At 50.5% G+C, this 13310-nt stretch overlaps 1 protein-coding gene across 2 annotated transcripts in view; it reads left to right on the plus strand.

Annotated features, from left to right (window-relative positions):
* The first annotated feature begins 164 nt into the window (after nucleotides 1-164).
* Nucleotides 165-13310, plus strand: part of GRB10 (growth factor receptor bound protein 10) — a 203865-nt gene continuing 190719 nt past the window's right edge. For both annotated transcript variants that reach the window (XM_070497694.1, XM_070497794.1), the window contains exon 1: nucleotides 165-300. The gene's annotated coding sequence lies outside the window, so the exon portion shown is untranslated. The remainder of the gene's footprint in view (nucleotides 301-13310) is intronic.

The following is a 13310-nucleotide window of genomic DNA, read 5'->3' on the forward strand; positions in this document are numbered from 1 at the left end:
AGGCGGCGGAGGAGGAGGCGGGCGGCGGCGGGCGGGGCCGGCGAGTTTAAAGCTCATCGAGGGGGTGGGGAAGCCGGGAGGAGGCGAGAAGGACTGGAGCGGCGTGCCGGCGGCGGGCTGGGCGCTCGGAGGCCGCGGAGACCCGCGCGGAGCCCAAAGTTTCCGCGCAGCCCTCGGCGGCGGCGCGCGGGGGCCGGGACCGCCCTGCGCGCCGCGCTCGCCCCGCGGGACCCGCGCCCGCCCCGGCCGCCGAGGGTCCCGGCGGCCACGCGGAGGCGGCCGGGAGCGGCCCCGCGGCAGGTACGGAGTGGGGCGGGGAGCGCGGCTGCAAGTTACTTTGTGGTCGGCGCGGCCGGGCCCCGCGGGCGGCGGGCGGTCCCCGCCGTCATTGTCTGCGCGCTGGCCGCCCGGGCCGGGGACGCCGAGCGCCGCGGGGGCGCGGCGGGCGGAAGGGCGTCGCCTCGGGGCCGGGGGCTGCGGCGCCCGGGGCCCGAGGCCGGCGGCGCGCGAGGAGGGATGGGCTGCTGGCGCGGCGGAGCGGAGCGGGCTCTGCGCGCTGCGTCCCCGACTCCGGGAGCTGGGGAGCCGGGCGGCGCCGTCTTGAGCCATCCTGTCCGACGCCAGCCGCTCGCGGGCTGGGCCGGGGTGGGGGCTGCGCCGCTGGCCGTCTGGGCGAAGGCCGCGCTCCCGGGCCGCCCGCAGAGTGGGCGCCAGGCGCCCTGCTGCCCCCGGTGCGCCCGCGTCCCGGCGGCCGGGGCAGTGGGGCCGGACACTCCCAAGCCGGAGCGCGGCCCAGTCTCGGGATCTTTTTTTTTTTTTTTGGTGCTGTTAGTAACCCCGTTACCCGCCGCTGGGGCCTAACACCGAGTTGAGGGCTCGCGGATTAGCCGCCCGCCAGCCGTGGAAATGTGATAAGAGCCGTACCGTTCGCAGAAGGAAATTTCTGATGCAACTCTCCGCCTTTGCTGATTGCCTCTCCAAACGCCTGCCTGGCGACGGCCCACGAGCATGTGCGTTATGGAAATTAGAGTATTCTCTACTTTTTATTGTGTTCGACTTGTTTTGAGACTGGAAGAAACTCCAACTTTTGGTCGTTTGCTTTGACCGAGACGTTGGGTAATGCAGGGGAGCCACAGGTGACTTTTACACGGTCCTGGATCTTTACGCTGCGTATGAAAGAAGGCTTTCTCGCAAACGTTGTACCCTGTGTCATTCAAGAGATGCAAAGAAAAGACCAAAACAAGTAGCGCTCGTGAGTAAATAGGCGTTATTGCACAACTTTCTCTTTGCTGCTGTTTACAAGGCCAGGCCCAGAACACTTTGTTTCTGAAAATGCTGATTCAGCCGTTTGGAGCCCCCGAGTTTCATAAATGGTGCTCTATTTAACGTTTCGTTCGGTTTTACTAAGAACACATGTTAGCGCAGCAACAGGCGTTGACTAGGGTTTACAGCACAGAGCTGGTAATTGTTCGCAAGAGTCGACCTAGGATCCCCCTCTTTCTTTCCAGGAGGAAAAATAGGTAGAATCCAGGTTTCTATAGCAGAAGAAATTCTGGCTTATGGCCGTGGCGAAGTGTCTTTTAGGGGAGTATTTTATTCAGTAAAAACCCTGAAATCAAATGTGTTTCCAGGAATGATTCTAGATGACTCGGTTTTTCTGTTAAAAATCAGAACCCTAGGATTACTGCACATAATATTTGAGTTTTACTGGGAACACTTGAGAGAGAAGGGCCACACAGGCCAATCCCCAGATTATAGGGAGGGAGGGAATTTGAGGACAGAGAGTTACACACCCAGCAAGCGTTCTTGTGTAACTGAGAAGCGCAGTGGCTGATACTTCTGCAGCATTTCACAGTTTCCCAGACACATTCAAAGCCTTGTTGCTTTTAATCCTCTACAGCCCCGTGATCCCCATTTTACAGGTATGGAAACCGAGACTCAGGAAGTTAATTGGCATGCCCAGGGTCACATGGCCAGCACATGACAGAGCTGTCACCAGAGCCTAAGCTTTGGATTTTTTTAGTCCTCTGTGTTTTCTGCTCCTGAACATCTGCCTCTGGGAGAGAAATGGCGTGGAGGAGGAGGTCCCCCTGCCAGTCGCATGCCCAGAGAGCTAGGAGGCTCTGTTACCATTCCCGTGGCTCCCGGCCTTCCAGATTTCCGCCATCTCACCAGGCCGTTATCAATATTTTCTTTTGTCCTCTCACTTTTTATACTTAAATACACATTTTGGGAGGAAACTTTGATATCCACAAAGTCATGAGTTTGATATGGTAGTTATGTTTATTGTAATCGAAACAATGTTTTAATAAAAGCTGTCTACCCCTACTGTCAACTCTTGCGCATTGCTGCGGTCTCTCCCACTTTTGGGGCAGCATTGGGTGGGGAAAAATGTCTTCTGTTTTCCCTAGAGCTGGGCAGGTTCATGCTAGCTATTTGTCCAGGGCTTTGTATGGCGGTAGCCACCAGGACCGGAACCCAGGGCAGCCCTGGCCCGGTTACAGTGACCGTCTCTGTGGCCAGTCAGCCACCAATGGGAGAGAAGAGCGAAGGCAGAATCTATAAGAGCCAGCACAGAACTTTTGAATTTGATGATGTGGCTGGTCTGAGACTTTACAATATATAGAAACTGAACTCCTGCTTAACAAAGACATCTGTTGTGCCTTCAGCCACATCTTAGAGGTGTAGAAGTTCTGCATTGGTATATCTGGTAAAACCTAATGTTTTGAAGGTGGCATAATTTAAAGAACTTATTTCTTTGGAATTCTGTCCAGCTCCTAACTGCAGGGGAAGGAAAACCTGCACAATGGTTGGATGTGTTTGAGCTGGTGTCTCGGTCTAGCTGGCCTGCCTGTCAGAACTTGGAGCCGACTGCAGGGGACTTCTGTCCTGGTTCATGGGAAGGAGTTTGTGCATTTGCGGTTTGCATACGCATAATCCCCTTGCCTGTTTCTCTGTCTTAAACCAATGTGAAATTGCATAGGCTCATGAGGAGAAAATATTTGCCTTGTCTTTTATTTAAATGTCCAGTCGTGTTCAAAATTTAAATAAAACTTTTCTACTAGTGGAGATTTTTTACAACCTGTCTTACTTAATTTTTTTGCTTACCTGTAGAAGTGTGGGAGGTTATGGAAGAAATTTAGACAGTCAGGCTACTTGGTTGGTGAGGCTTGGGTGCTTTGGGGATCTGGGAACCTTGGACAAGGTCTGTGCTCTAATGGGTGTATAACTGATCTGATCCGTTCAAGCACTGGCTGGCATTGAACTTGCCTTAGTATTTTAGCTGCACACTTCTGGGGAGCTGTCTCTGTTGCCCCATCTCCTCCCTCCAGCCGGCATACCTTTGCCTCCGACTGCCCTCTCTGGCTTCAAGGGGCTTCTGAGCTGATCTTTGAGGAACGGGCTTTTGTCTGTGCTCCTGGTGATCACGGGACCTGTTAACTGTAAGGAGATGAAAGCAGGCAAAGCTTAAAACCGCAAGCTTGTGGAAAGGCTGATGGCTTTTCTTTAATAGTGGAAGGAAAAATGGCGTGGCTGTCCTTTCAGATGGCAACAAAAAACGCATGTCCTGGGGTTATACAAAATCATCTCCGTTAGAAATGTGTGGTTCTGGCTTTCTGCTTTTGGGATACGCCGACTCTGAGGAGCTCTCCCTTTTAGCCGGTGTGGGAGAGAGACTGGTTTGAGAATGAGGGAAGCCTCTCTTGCCTAGGTGCTCTTTAGCCCATTCATGAAAGAAGGGGGTGTCGTGGGGGAGGTAGATTGTCTGCCCCTTTAAGTCATAGTCTTGCTTTAGGATTCCTGCCTGGAACACTGAGGATGAAGTGGGTTCGTCATGACTGGATGCCACTGGGAGAATGAGAGGATTATTCCTGTTTTTCAGCCATGGAATTTCCACATGGATTGGGGGGAGATTTTCCTCAATTGTTCAGTCCTTATTTGAGGCTTTCCTTATCTAGGCTGGAGCAGCCAGAGTGGACTGTGGGTTTTATCATCTACTGTGGGTGCTGGAGAGGAGTCTCCTTCCCCCTGTTCACTCCCTTTTTGTTCTGCTGGGGGCTGCGGCCAGTACTGATGAGTGCATGAGGTATGCTGCCTCAGTGTGACTGCTGGTTCTGCCATTGACCCGCTCGGCGAGCCTCAACAAGTTGGCTACACCCCTTGGTGAAGTGGGAGTCGTAAGGGTGTTTGCCTTGAAAGGCTCTTGGAAGGTAGGATGCTGTGGGGGTTGTGCGAACCTTGTGTGCTAAGTGTGTGGCTTTTAGTGAGGGCTCAGAGACACTGCCTCTGTGCACAGTCAGCCTTGTCTTAGGAGCACCTTGTGTACTGGGTTATCCTGCTTTCTGTTAACCTGCATGGTCTGCTGGAAAGGACAGTCTGCTTTCCGTATTTTTGTCTCCCAGTGCTTTGAGCATGTTAGCTGTACAAAACCTTGTTGAACTGACCATAACCTGCTTTGAGCATCAGTCACTGTAAGAATCCTTTTATTGCCTACGTGCAGCAGGACAGTTTGAACACCTCACAGGCAGGATTTTAAGAGCAAAGATGGATGGTGGAACGTAGACTTCAGCTGGCTGCAAACCGTTTGAACCAGATGATAATGAACACTGATATATGATGACATACTGATATATGATGATAATGATAGGCATCAAAAATTGGTGCCCTGCGACCAGGAGCAAGAAGTGCGAAGACCCCTGAGATGCACAAGCTCAGATGGGCTGCAGCCCTGGGTGTGCAGAAAGACCTCCGGTCTTGGGCACGTGGAGCTGGGTGGCATATGTCTTCAGGCCCCTGAGCTTGGTTGGTGTTGAGTCTACAGAGATATTGTTCCAGCTGAGGCTGAAATGAGCATGGACTGCTGGTCCTGATGGACTCACCACGCCCTTGGGGAGTGGCTCTGCACGTGTCTGATGGCTGTGCTAGTGGGCAGCCTTGCCTCTCCCTGAGGTCCTGGCTGGGTTTTTGAGCCAGGTCAATGGGCCTGGGTACCAGCAGCTGCAATCTTGTGCAGGATTGTGGGCTCATAAAGCACTTGGCATGGAAAGAGCTTGCTGTGTATTGGCCTTTATCATCGCATCATTACTGTCACCGCAGCTGGAAGCAAGGTTGGGGGCTGGATCCTCTGTCTAGCCCTATCCGTGAGCTGTGTGGCGAGTCACTTGGGAGTTCCGTGGGGGCCTCTGAAAAAGAGAAAACCATGAGGGGTACCTGAAGACCCCTTGTCTCTTATCTTGTCACACAGGAGACAACAGTGAGGAATTTCCAGGGCCACTGAACATAAGCTTCCTGGATCCCACTGGAGATGCTTCTCGGAGTCGAGAGACTCTACAAGTACTCGCTTCGCTGATGAGCTGGGCTTTTGGTTTACTTATTTATTTATTTTTTTGTGAGGAAGATTGGCCCTGAGGTAACATGTGTTGCCAATCTTCCTCTTTTTGCTTGAGGAAGATTCACATTGAGCTAACGTCTGTGCCATCTTGCATTATTTTATGTGGGATGCCACCACAGTGTGGCTTGACAAGCAGTGCTAGGTCTGTGCCCGGGGTCTGAAACTGCGAACCCCGGGGCCCTGAAGCAGAGCTCATGAACTTAACCACTACGCCACCAAGCCGGCCCCTACTTATTTGGTTTTTTTTAACTCTCATCCCTAGGAGAGTCTTCTTCCAAAGTTTTATGAGTTGAGAACTCCCTTTAATATAACAAGTTTTATCATATCACATATCTAATAGTAGTAATTTTAGGATTCCCTGCTCCAAGAAACTCTTAGTAACCAAAAAGCTACTATGAACCGAGTAACTTTTAAGTTCAGAAGTTTGTACAGTGGCCTCAAGCTTATAAAAGGTCCCCTTTGGCTTAAGGACAAGGCCTTGCACTAAATCTGGGACCCTGCTTGAAAATCTTCCCGTGGGGAGGGAGGTTAAGCTGGGTGATGTCCAGTGCCCTTTCAGTGTTTTGTGTGGGCCAGCACAGCCTGTGGCTGTTACCCAAGAGCCTCCAGGTTGCTTTTTCTAGAATGTTGTTCAGTCTCTTCTGAGGAATTGTGTGGCTCTCGTGGAAACCCCTTCAGGATGTTTCTAGAGAAATGAGAACTTGAGACCTCGGCGGCATCTCCCTAGTGGTGTGATGGAGCCTTGCAGGACCCGTAAGGTAGGACAGGCTGCTTGTTCCCTCGTTGGATCATCCGTTATCTGCAGGCCTAGCCTGGCCCTTCTCCATTGCCCAGGGCCTGTCTCCTGCTGGCCTGACCTGGTCTCAACACACAAGTTCTGTGCATTTGAAGGGCCGCTTGGCTTTCTAATCCCTCAACATCCAGGGCAGGCTGTTTTTAAATTTAGTTTGATTTTTTAATGAGAGTGATACATGCACATAGTTTAAAGAATCAATTCCCCAGAAGTACCCAGGCTTATCAGCCAATTTTTTGTTGTTGTTTTGTTCTCAGTATTTCTCAGCAGATGTCTACATAATATATTGCAGTTTTGCGCTTCCTTGACACTTGCCCCGCCCCCCAAGACCCTAGTTTCGCGTAACATTCGTTGACTGCCCTCCTTGGAAGGTGAGGAGTTGGCCCTTCTGTCCCACTTGCACTTTCTGCCTCCCAGTCATCTCTTCTGGTGAGATTGGCTGGACCAGCATACACTGCTGCTGCTGTGGTGACAGCCCCTGAATGCTGCCCGTGGCTGAGCCATGTAGTATACTGTGATAATATGTTCTGTCTCATAGGACAGTTTGTTTTCTCCTGGAGTTGTATTTGCATTTGCTTAGTAGTTTATTTATTTATTACTCCCTACCCCCACTCCAGACTGACAGTGTGCAAATCTCCTTTCAGACTCCCTGGGTATTTGGCTGCTTTTATCCTTTGGAAGCAATCTCTCATGTGCCTTTTGGCCCACCCTGACCTGGCTGCCCTCGAGGATCCCTGCTCAGCTGTCTTCCTGGAATCTTCCTTTTCCATCATTCTGGGCATGCCCTTTGCCTTTCTCTTGGGCCTCATGACTCTACTTTCCTGGTTTCTTCCCAAAATTTGATGGAGAATATTCCATCATAGCTTCCAAAAAAGAGGTGCGTGCAAATTTCTTGAGACCTTGTGTGTTTGAAAATGTCCTCACTCTACCTCATGGCCAATAGTTTGTCCGAGCATAGACTTCTAAATTGGAGATAGTTTTTGCTCAGAAATTTGAAGGCTGCCACTCTCTTTCGGCAGAGTAGAGTTGAGAAGGAAGCTAATCTGATTCTTGATTCTTTGGATGGAATCTTCTCCATGTTCTTTTCTTTTTTTCATGTCTGGAAGCTTATAGGATATTCTCTTTGTGTCTTTGGAAATCCCTTGAAGATATGCCTTGTTGGCGGGTCTTCGTCTGTCACGTGGGGTACCTCAAAGGCCCCTTCAGGCTGAAAACTCAGGTCCTTCGGGGCTGGGACACTTTTTGAATTAATTCTTTAATTTCTTTTCTTCCATTTTTCCTTTTCTCTCTCTCTAGAATGGCTTTTATTTGGTTGTTAGCTGCCTGCACTGGTTATCTAATTATCTTATCTTCTGTTCAGTATCTCTTGTGGTGTTCTAGGTTTTGGAGTATATCAACTTGACTTTTTAACCTTTCTATTGGATTTTAAATTTCTATTTTCATGTTTAATTTCCAAGGGCCTCTCTTTTCTTTTTTGATTATTTTTAATAGACTTTATTATTTATAGCAGTTTTAGATTCACTGCAAAATTGAGCAGAAAATACAGAGATTTCCCATGTGCCCCTTCCCCTGACACATGCACAGCCCCCTCACTCTCAACGTCCCCCACCAGAGTGGGACATTTGTTACAATTGATGAAGCCGCATTGACATGACACCACCACCCAGATCAATTATTCTTATTTTAATCTTATAATATTCTTGTTTCATAGATGTACTGTTTTTTAAAATCTCTTTTTGGGGCTATTAGTTTCCATTTTTGTTTTTTCTTTTTTCTGCATAGTTTCTTCTCTCCAGTTTTTACGTTATTTATTTTTAATTTTTTTTTGTATTTGTGTCTGGCTTACCCAGAAAGCAAAGCCTATAGCAGGCAAGAGCTTAGGTGCATGTTTTATTCAGGTATGCAGACCTGGGGAAGGAGGGGTGAGGAGAGAGAGGGAGGCAGGAAGGAAGGAGAGCCATGAGGCTGGTCCCCAGGCAGCCACCACGTGTGACTGAGAGAAGCTGAGAGATGGCTCCATATCGTGATTCTCTACAGTCCTGGGGCTGGGGTAGAGAGGAGAGGAATTTATCTTCCAGTCACTGCCCATCCCCACCAGCCAGGCCCTTGGGTGTGAGCCTGAGAGTGCTGGGTGCTGGGTGCAGGCCACGTGGGCAGGGCTTGCTTGTCCATGGGGCTTACTGGGCCCACACTCAGGTGGTTGCCCCAGCAGTGGCCGGACAGAGGCCGATACAGGTGAGGCTGATGGTGTGTGACCCACTCTGCTTGGTCTCCCTCCGTCTTTGAGGTTCAAAGCTTTGCTTAGAGTCTGGGCCCTTCTCTGGCCCACTTTCAAAGATACCACTGAGGAGCCAACTGTGGGCCTGAGGGTGTCGCTGGTTGCCTCATTGTGTGGGGAGCCCCTTGTGCCGTATCTTAGGTATTGTTTCCTCGACTTGCCACACTGTCTGAAGAAGCCTCTTTAAGTCCCTGACAAGGCTGCTGTGAGCCCTGGGGACATCGTTGGTCCTGTGTCAGCTGCAATGGCCCACCTGTGCTCAGTGTGGTACCAAAGGCCTAGAGACCTGTCACTGCTTCAGGAAAAAAACCTGGTCTTTTGCATTCCCAAAATCCCTGCCATGTTCTCTGATAGAAGTATGACATCTGCTTACTACCTCTGTCGCCTTGTGCAAGTCACTTAACATCTGCAGGCCTTTTTTCCTTTCATTTGCCGCAGGGTTGTGTTTATGTGTGTATATGTGTGTGTATATTTATATATATCTATATAAAGTGACTAGCAGATACTTGAAATGTATCTATTATTTTCCTTGCTAACTATCATTTTAAATGGAACTCTACTTTATCATGTCTAGTAGCTTTATGCCTGGGGCTTCAAGAAATGTGTCTCCCTTCCTTGGTGTTCTTGCTCTCACATTGGGGGGAGGGGTATGAGACAGTAGTGATCCTGGACAACCAGAAGTGGCTGGTCGGGCAGTTACACAGGCCCCCCAGCTGGTGGAGAGAGTGGAGGCGCTGCTCACATGTCTGGCTTGTGAGCTGGAGTTTTCCCCCAGCTCAGTGCTCTGCATGGTTTCATGGGTGGATAAGGAGGGCTTTTGGGGTTCCTTGCCCAGCAGGGTAGAGGTGGCCTGTGAAGACCTGTGAGAGGCAATAGAGGGAGCAGGGGATTCTTTTAGATTGCTATGAGAACCAAGGATTTGGGTGGAGGGAGATGGGGCCACAAAGGGTCCCTCTGGGGCTTTGGGGCATGATTGCATCTCATGGAGTTTGGTCCTAGGATTCCTGTGGACCAGGCTGTGTTCTCCCCAGCTTCCTCAGAAGTGCCATCCTCTTGAAGCTGTGGAGTGTGGTCTGAGGGCAGGGTGGCTGGGGCTCTGCCATAGGGTCCTCTGGGCACATGGGGGATGATAGAAGTGGGTCCTGTCAGGCATATTTGGGAGACAAGGTGGTATCCTACCCTTGCCAGGATGGCTTCCTGGTTTTTTCATGTAAGAACATGTCAGACTGTGTCTGGGGGTGCTCAGGACCCCGGGATCTGATGTTCTGCACTGAAGGTCCCTTGTCAGGGTGGAGCTGTGCGGACCCCCAGTCTGGTATCCCACGCTGGTGCACTGCGTACTGTGCAGGGGCTCAGGCCCTGGCTGCGATGTGCACAGCAACCCGGTGTGGTGGGAATGGCACAGTTGGTGCCCAGCATGGACATGAATATGCCAGGGTCCAGCCTGCAGTATGGCTCCGTCATACTTCCTTCACGCGCGGGGCGGGAAGGGCCAGCTGTGGGGCATCTGGAAAGACCCCGAGTGGTCAGCAGTGTGCCGTTTGTTCTCGCTGTGGCATTTGGTGCCCAGGGACTCCGAGTGTCTCTGCACTCTCCGCAGTGCCACTCCCTGGCCCAGTCTCTGGCCAGCCCTTCGGAGTCTAGGGTTCTGCAACCTCTGTGGATGTTAGCTCTCCACGGTGTTATGTAACCATGTCTAATCTAAATTGTTTAATATGTAACAGGGAATAACTGCACCCAGACAAACCCGTCCACTGCCTCTTACTTAGCCTAGTGGTAGGCGGAGGGTGTGGGAGCCAGCTGGGGAAAAGGACTATATAGCGGCTTCCTGGGAAACTGGGCCTTTTTCTCTGCTAAAAACGGAATTTCAAGGCCTGCGTGCACTTCTTTTAAACCTGTATAGTCTGGTTCAAAAGGCTTGGATAACCACGTCCTGTCACATTGTATCTTTCTCCAAAAGCCCTCCTCCTCCCTCCAGGAAGGCATCGGGCAGTTAAGGCGAGGTGGTGGATGTTGGGGAGATCTGCACCCTTGATGGAGGTCAACGAATTGCTCCAAACACAGGTGCGACTTTCTTGCCCTCGCTCCTCAGAAAAACAGTCAGGTCACCTGTTTCACATGTCTGTTGTCCATTTGGTCACTGCCGTTTGTCGGTTGATGGCAGGAGTCTCTGTCAGGGTGTTGATAGAGCTCTTGTTGGGGGTGCCACACACAGGTAGCTATTGTCTGGGGAGGCTCCTGTCTGCATTGCCAAATGGTTTCATTCCTAGGCCAGCAGGAAGAGGGGGTGCCTTTCCATGTTGTCTATGTAAGTATGAAAGGCCTGAGTGACAGCAGGGATTTTGGGGTGTTGGTGCCTCAAAGTGCCAAGCCCCAGAGTCTGGTTAGAAGTGGCCGCGGGACCAGGCACGGCCTTTAGTCTAGTGCAGGTCTCTGCTCCTTTGCTTTCAGTGTGGGGTGCTGGGGTGTCTCTGCCTGTGGTGGGAGCAGGTCTCACAGCCCCCTTCAGCCTGGGACCCACAAGCTCAGGGCATGGGGCAGTGAGAGGATGGGCATGGGGAGGTGAGGGAGTGGGGAGGGGAGAGGGTTCTCATTGAGATTTTCCTCTCCTCTGACACTCCAGGGTATAAAGGTGATAAAGACCGATGGGAGAACCTATTTAACTTTTGGGGTGCTAGACAGCCGTATGCCAAAGCATGGTTTTGTTGCGGGGTAGGGTGTTCGTGCACGGGGCAGACTTAGGGGTGAGTCTCTGTTGTGCCTCTTGCGTCTGTACCTGTGAGACAGGGATGGTGGGTTCTGCCAGGTAGGAGAGAGGAGGATGCATGCTAACTGCCGAAGAATGCAGTAGACAGAATTAATGGTAATTTCACTATTGGTTCAGTGGGTTTGGAGGAATTCAAGAATGGTAGAATAAAAATGAGTTATTTTTAGCATTTTCTAAGGATTTCCAACTCTAGTTGATCCTTGAGCCATCACTTAATTACCACCCCACAGCTGGGTTTCTGAACTTTCAGAGAACACTGCATCTTTTGAATTTTGGAGTTTGGTGACATTTCTGCTATTGTCTAAACTCACTGACACTCTGCCCTTGTGGTCCCACAAAAGCTGTGTAGTTGCTTGGGGTGCGGACTTGTGGTTTAGTGAGAGTGTTTTAGGAATCGCACATGGACCGATCAGGTGCACCTTCCTTTCAGATGGGGGAGGTTGTGCTCTGATAATGCCCAGGTGGAGGAATGTATAGGAAAGACCAGGCATTTTCAAGGTGTGACCTCTGAACCACCTGTTTCAGAACCCCCTCCCTCTCAGTGCATATCCTCAGACCTTGCTCTGATCTATGAAACTGACTCTCAGGGGTTATGGCCTGGAATCCCATGTCATGGTGAAATGGCCAGGTGATCCTTATGGGCACAGGCTTGAGAAGTGATCTTTGTTCAGAAGTCACCCGAGCTCAGGGGCTGCGGGCCTTGTAAACACTTGGGCGTCTGGCACTTGGGTGAGAAACTTAGCAGCTCCCACCTGCCAGAATCATTGCCTAAGGGAAAGGTCATGGGCCGAATGAGGGGTGCATTAGGGCAGTCTGAGCCCTGTGGACCCTGGCAGGTCTAGGAGTATGTGTGACAAGAGACCATTGTGTGAGCCTTCTTGTTTCTGTGTTATTCGTCAGGCTTAAAAAAGAGGTTGGCCCAGTCCCCGGGGCTCACCCAGCCCCATGCGGTGCAGGACACCAAAGAAGCATGCCTGGCACTTGGCTGGCCACACATCAAATCCAAATTGGTGTGATGTACTGTATTTACTCATATTTTGTAGAATTCACTTATTGGAAATGGCCCAAAAAGACCTAACCCATCGCAAACCCTACAAGTATCTGAACCTTTTCCACGAAGCTTACGGATTTATTTAGGAAAAATCTTCCCTTTCCGTCCTCCCATGTGGAGTGGCTTCCCAGCTCCCAGGACTGGTAGAGGTTCAGTTAAAGGGGCAGGAAAACGCTGAGCAGCGACTTGGGTTGGGGGCCATGAGGTATTTACTGAATCCATTTGTTCCTTCCTTCCCTTCTCTTCTCTGTCTCCTTGGGCAGGGGGTCCAGGACTATCCTCTCCAGGAACTCTCCTGGTCTGTGGGGGAGTTGCTGCAGGCATCTGGAAGGGTGGCAGCTGAATTCAAGATGCCCGCAGTTCAAATCTGATATTAGCTGGGGAAGAAAATGCTAAATATGTAAATACATCATTACATCTCTTACAAATAATTTTTCTCTCCTTTCTTTCACTGTGTCTGGGAGCCAGCTTCTGAGTGCTGTCAAAGCAGTGTTGGTGGCTCAGGTCTGGTTATTCGCCTTTGCCACTGATGACGGTGTAGCTTTCAGCAGTTTTTAGTGCTTAGATGGGATAAGAGTTTCGAGGAGTGCCCTGGATGGCTTTCGACAAGGACCTGTTCAGTCATTCATTCAACAGATGTTTGAGGATCCAGTCTGTCCTCTTAGTCTGTTCCTGCCCCACTTAGATTGAAAATAATGACGTCTGGAGAAGGGACGGTGAGCAGAGGGATGGCGTGGGTTGATTGAACAATAAAGAGGTGATATAAATGTGTTTTTCACTTATTTTCCTGGAGAGAGCTGGCAAACTTCAGTAATGACACATGTTAAATATTAACAGTGTCTAAACAGTACTTCTTAACCCTTAATATGCATGTGAGTCTTCTAGGGATCGTTAAAATGAAGATTCTAATGCAGTAAGTTTGGAGTGGGGCCTGAGAGTCTGCATTTCTCTCCAACTCCCAGGTGATGCGCGTGGTGCTGGTCAGAGAGTCATACTGTATACCATGGTCCTAATATGTTTCCTCCCATT

This window comes from Equus asinus, chromosome 1 (assembly GCF_041296235.1).
Source record: "Equus asinus isolate D_3611 breed Donkey chromosome 1, EquAss-T2T_v2, whole genome shotgun sequence".
Lineage (NCBI taxonomy): Eukaryota > Metazoa > Chordata > Mammalia > Perissodactyla > Equidae > Equus > Equus asinus.